Raw genomic sequence first — 6,062 nt, forward strand, 5'->3', positions numbered from 1 at the left:
TGAGATAATTTGAAATTAATTTGAATAATTTTTCGAAGAGAACTACGGGGATCGCTAATCGCATTTTTGACGTTTTTTTTAAAAAGCACATTTTTCTCTATCTCGCGTTGTAATGCTAAAAATAGGATTTTTGTTTTCATATTATATTTTTTATAAATAAAACTAAATATCCTACAAGTATTCTTTTAGATTTTGTACGTATCTCACGTCTTTTGACGCATTAATAAAATTTTTTATTTTCTGCATAGTACTTTTCATAAATGAAAGCAAAATAACAAGTCCTATTGAAAAATGGTTAAAAGAAATTTTGTAAGATTTTTCAAAGGATATAATTTCTCTTTAAGTGCATGTGACACACTCGTATACCGACCTATATTCAATATTACCGCCCATCAACTACGTTGATGTACTTTATTTGTGTAGGAATTTCGCTAGAAATTATTTTCAAAGTAATTAAAACTGGACCCTTTTTTGACATACTTTCTTTGTTACCTTTAAATTGTTTGAACCTGAAAACTTTTTTACATTTAAAATATCTGCGTGATGTAAAAAACGTTCATTAACGTAATTTACGGTCGGCTCTTCCAATTCTCGAAGTTTGAAGCCGATATTTTAAATATTAAAGAACTTCTTGTGTTCAAACATTTTCAGAAGGTTCAAGGAAAATACGTCAAAAAATGTTCCCAGTTTTAATAAGTTTCAGTCCGATATTTTATTTGCAAAAGAAGTTATCTGAAAAAGTGAGATCGGTAATATAGGTATTTAAGTGTTTCAGCAAAGTTGTATCTCTTTTCGGAGTGAATAACTTTTATGTATCAATTTGTTTTCGTACCTTTTGTCGCTTTTCCAAAAGATTTCCATTTTTATTTTGAATGTCATTTTTATGAATAAAACCAAAACTACGCGCTCTATCAAAAAGTGATTCATACCAAATTTGTAGATATGTTTAAGCTGCACAATTTTTGTTGAATCAGTCTTTTCGTGAGTAGTGCCATTTCTCTATACATTTAATTAAAAAAAAAATTTTAATGTCATTTTTCACAGACAATACAAAAACTACGCGTCCTATCAAGAAGTGATTAATAACAATTTTTTTTAGATCTATTTGGAATCATGATTTTTGTTTATTCATCTTCTTTCGTATCTTCCATAGTTTGACCACAAAATGATATTTTTGATTCTTCATTATTTTTTATGCAATTAAAATATGAGTTTTTGCTTTTTACAGAAAATGCAGAAAGATGTTATGATTATCTTTAAGGTCTTTTAAAAAGCAATGTTTTTCTTTTTCAACTTATTTTGCATATCGTGCGTTATTTGGATTATAATTTTGATTTTCGATTGATTTTAAAAATGTTGTGAATACTATAATTCTGAGAATTTTCTTTTTATCGAAGAAAGTCATTACGATAAATTATTTTTCTTCCTGAGTACTATTAATATTTGTACATTTAATGGAAATATAAAAAACTGGTCACAAAAATTTTGAAAATGCTTTAACTTTTTGAATTGTTATCCAAAATGGCTGGTTAACGAACTCGTTTTTCCTTTTAAGACTCAGAAGAAGTGTGCCAAAGATCGATGGTTTAATCCGTTTATTTTTTAAGACTTGTCGTGTTCACAGACGGGCGGACAGATAGACAGACGTCGTCGTAAAAACTTTGTTTTCGGATTCAGGAGGTCCCAAAACTTGGAGATCTGTTAAAATACTGTGGTGTCAAATTTCGGACAATTCTAATACTTTCTCAATGATAAATTATGAAAATGTAATTAAGAAAATTGCTAATAGTCAAATCGATACCTCTCAAACAGTTTTCGAGTTATCGATTTCGTTATGCTGTTAAAGAGATGAATTTTATTTTTAATTTACACAATTCTACTTTGTAGGATTAGTATATTAAAAATTCTTATATAGTTATATAGGTATGTCAGTTTAGGCAGGAGCAAGATCCTCCAGCGAACATAATGCCCGCTCCGGCAAAACCATCTTTGCAGATAGCCGATAATGCGAACATGAGAACTAGGAGGTCAAAAATCCACCAAAATGTCTTTGTCAGCTAATATTGCTCTCTCTCTCTCTCTCTCTCTCTCTCTCTCTCTCTCTTATTTCCTCCCTGGAGATGTTGGTCTCTGGAGTCTGAACTGTGTAGTTTACGAGAAGGTGGTATCCTAGCTTAGTGACAATAGAAGTAATGAAACTTCTGTACGCCTGAGTAAGACTCGCGAGCATATTGCACAGCTTTAGTTCGAAATTAAAACGACGAGAAGGCATGCATCCAATGTTCAGCGCCTGATTCGCAATATAACATGAAATAAAAAGTTCAGTCCAAAAGTTAAGGCTCTAGCTCGAAACTTACGGAAAGCAAATCACACGCTGAACAAGTATAAACTATTGACCATCAAGCAGCACGGAACGGCGAGTAAAGTGAATTAGGAAAATGCCACCTTTTCTACTCAGCCTTCTCTTCTGTTCAATAAAACGCCATGTGCTTTTAAGAATCCGCCTATTCGAGAAGAGATTCAAGTCTTCGGAGAACAAGTATACGGAGATACAAGCTAGATGAAGAAGTTTCAGATATCTCACTCTTTCGTAAATTTTGCCAGAGGCAACTGTTGCAACGTCCACTAATTACTCCTGAAGAAGTAAAGAAAGTCATTGCTAGAACTAAGAACTTTTCAGCGCCAAGGCCAGATAAAATGAACAACTTATGGCGGAAGAAGTTTACTTCTACGCACAAACATCTAGCTCGTATATTTACTATTTTCTTAAACGGAGAACAGTCCATTTCGCAGTAGTTAGTGGCAGGACGCACGGTACTGATCCCTAAGACCGGAGATTTGGCAACTCTAAAGAACTACCGGCCCATAGCTTGTTTAAAAACCAGCTGCAAGCTATTCACTGGCATCCTCAAAGAGAAGAAATTACAACCTATCGAGCCGGTATGGAGTGCAATAGTTGAACAACACGGATGCAAGAGAAGCCTGGCAGGTTGCTGAGTGAACCTTTTAATAGACAGGTGTATTACCCAGGATTCTATGAAGTATCGACACAATCTGTCCATGGCTTGGATTAATTATCGAACGGTATTCGATAACACATATCACGAGCTACTTATCAAGCTACTAGAGTGCCTGAAGGTGCATCTAAAGATAATGAGATGTATGAAAGAGCTTACGCTCTTGTCAATATATACAAATGAAGACTATAACATACATCGTTGCGTGAAGATCAGGATCTTCAACCCATAGGTGAAAATACCATTCGTCATCTTGGTAATAGAGAATCATATGCATATCTTGGAATACTGCAAGCAGAAATCCAAGATGTGCGTGTGTTTAAAACGGCCCTTGAAAAAAGGTATTCTGATCTACACGTTTGGTGCAATAAAATGGAACGTCGATGAGTTGAAGCAACTTAACTGAAACACATGCAAGATAATGATCATCCATCGAAGTCATCATCTTAACAGAGTAACAAAAAAGTGTTCAGAATGACACCGAAATTAATATCATTTTGATATGTAACAAAAATGATACCGAATTCAACAGAAGTTTAATCGGCTAGAGTGTATGATCGACTTTTCAGATCATAATCATCTGATTCGGGATCATGTGTGAAGTCAAACCAAGATAGCTGACGTTCTTAGAGTGAATATCCCGTAACCGTCCCAGGGCTACCCTGGATATCCTGGGGTTATCCCATGGATATCCAAGTTTATCTTATTGCTGTGAGGGTCACCTGTTAAGTTTAGTTGTCACTTCGGTGCGGTTAGATACAATTTTTAAGTTATGTCATTATGACACCGGCGCCCAGAATTGGCGGCCATTTTGTTCAGTCTGGAAAATGAAACAAGAAATAAGGTCAAATTGATCCGGATGGACTGATTATTATGATCTTGAGAGTCAAATGATCGTTGGAGCAACATGCTCTGCAACAAAATTGATCCTTTTTTTTTACTGTGAGATCTCCCGTACCTCGTATATACCTCCCCCAAAGGGGGGGGTAGAGATTTTCTGAGCTTAGAGTTTCTTCATCGAAGAACGGTCCTAGCTACAGCCTGCTCATTTATAAAAAGCACAGATTCTCTAATGCGGCTGCTATATCAACATGAAGTCGTCAATATCGTCCGGTGGCTCTAAAATAGGTTTTCCGGTAGCTGATTACGACTCTCAAGTCAAAATTTTTAAATCCAAAATAACAGATCCAATATAATGGACAAAATATTAAAAATTAAGTATTGCATCCGCTACTCTGGATTTTGAAATTTTAACTGCAGATTCGCAATCAGTAAACGAAAACAACACCAAGGACCCGTTTTGAAGCCACTGGACCGATTTTTTATTTTTTTGGACGACAGATTATATTCACCATTTCTAATTATTTGATTTTAACTTCAGATTCATAATCAACAAAACAAAAAAAAACCTGAGCACCCATTTTGAAGCCACGGAACTTATTTTTACATTGCTTGGCAAATATATTGTTTCCGCCACTTTTACATTCTTAGAATTTTCTAAATTTCACACCAAATTCAAATTTAGCGATCCTAAAAATTGTCCATGCAAGAAGTTTCAACCAATATTTTATGAATTAATAATGTTAATTAAGCTAGAGATAAAGTTGTATACACCTGTTTATTCATTTATGTTTATGTTGGCTATAAAAATAATTTCAAGTCGTTTTACTTTTCAGTTCATTGAACGCTTTGGTATAAGAATTTCTTATATCCACAATATATTTTCTATCTAAAATCTGTGTAGTGCATTCGCTCTAAGATTTGTAAGCTTATCCTTCTTTTTTAAATTTAATTTCCAAATTAATACAAGTAGTATTAAAAAATCGGCAGTAACTCATATGCTTGTAGCATCTTCGGCGATTATTTTTTGGGGTGATTTTTACCTTTGAAAAAATAGAACAATAAACTAATAATTTCAGAGCGATTCCACTATCTTAAATTATCTGCAACGAAACAAGGACCAATTATGAAAAGCTGTCATTTTACTTCCATAAGCTCTAGGTAACCAAAATCAACAATAATTTCAGTCTTAATTTTTTTTTAATTTTCACTATACTGCAATGCTAAATTCTTAATTTACTGCGGGGATGCTTAAGAAGCTGTTGAAATCAAAATATAGGCTTGAAGACTGTATCTGATAATGAAATAAATGAAGCTGAAGGGAAACCATTACCACAATTAAATCGCTGAAATGAGTGATAAGGTGAATTGCACAAAAAGAGAAATTTATTTTCAAATCTAAAGATAATAAAGTTGATATATCTCAGAAACATGACTTATTTCTGGGCTATATTTTTTTTATTCGACCTGGTACCATATTTGGTTGGTCTTCACCATTAACCCTACAAGTCCACACTGGGGGCCATTGAACCCCAGCACATTTTCGTTTGAGTGTCCCTTCTAGGAAAAGGTCGATACAGATTTTTCGACCCAACGTAAATTCGTTTTAGGTATCTGAGGACAGGTCACGTAGGTTAGCGTCGTCACTTAGCCCTCAGGGGTGTAACGCAGTGTAACTTTTTCGTACGATAAGTGAAATTTTCTTTTTAATTATTTTTGGTTTATTTGTGTGCAAAATTATGTATGAAAAGCAAATTTTTCATTAAATATTATTTTTAAAATAGTATGCTATATTTCTGTGTAAAAGTGGTCTGTAAGGCTAATTTGTAGCATGTTATATACTTTTATGGACAAGAAAAATTCCTTCAAAGCTTAGAAAAGATCCATACTGTAACAATTAGAGATTAAATTTTTTACGATATCGTTAAATACGTGTCCTATTTTTAATAGGAGAGCTTCCTGTTGTTTTTTCAATGTAAAACAAATGAATTTGCAGTGGAACTCCGATTTTATGTATCAAAACTCCAAAATCGACCGGACCTCTTTTTCTAACGTGTGGACGTAGAAAGAGAGCTTCATTCAATTTCTGATTTTTAAACAGTATCGAAGACTCACACCTGGGTTCTCTTTGTTAATCTCATTTCAGTACCACTCCAGAATGTTTTTTTCAATAGCATTCAATACCTGAAATGAGAAGTCACGACG

Source organism: Belonocnema kinseyi, chromosome 3 (genome assembly GCF_010883055.1).
Source record: "Belonocnema kinseyi isolate 2016_QV_RU_SX_M_011 chromosome 3, B_treatae_v1, whole genome shotgun sequence".
NCBI classification, from domain to species: domain Eukaryota; kingdom Metazoa; phylum Arthropoda; class Insecta; order Hymenoptera; family Cynipidae; genus Belonocnema; species Belonocnema kinseyi.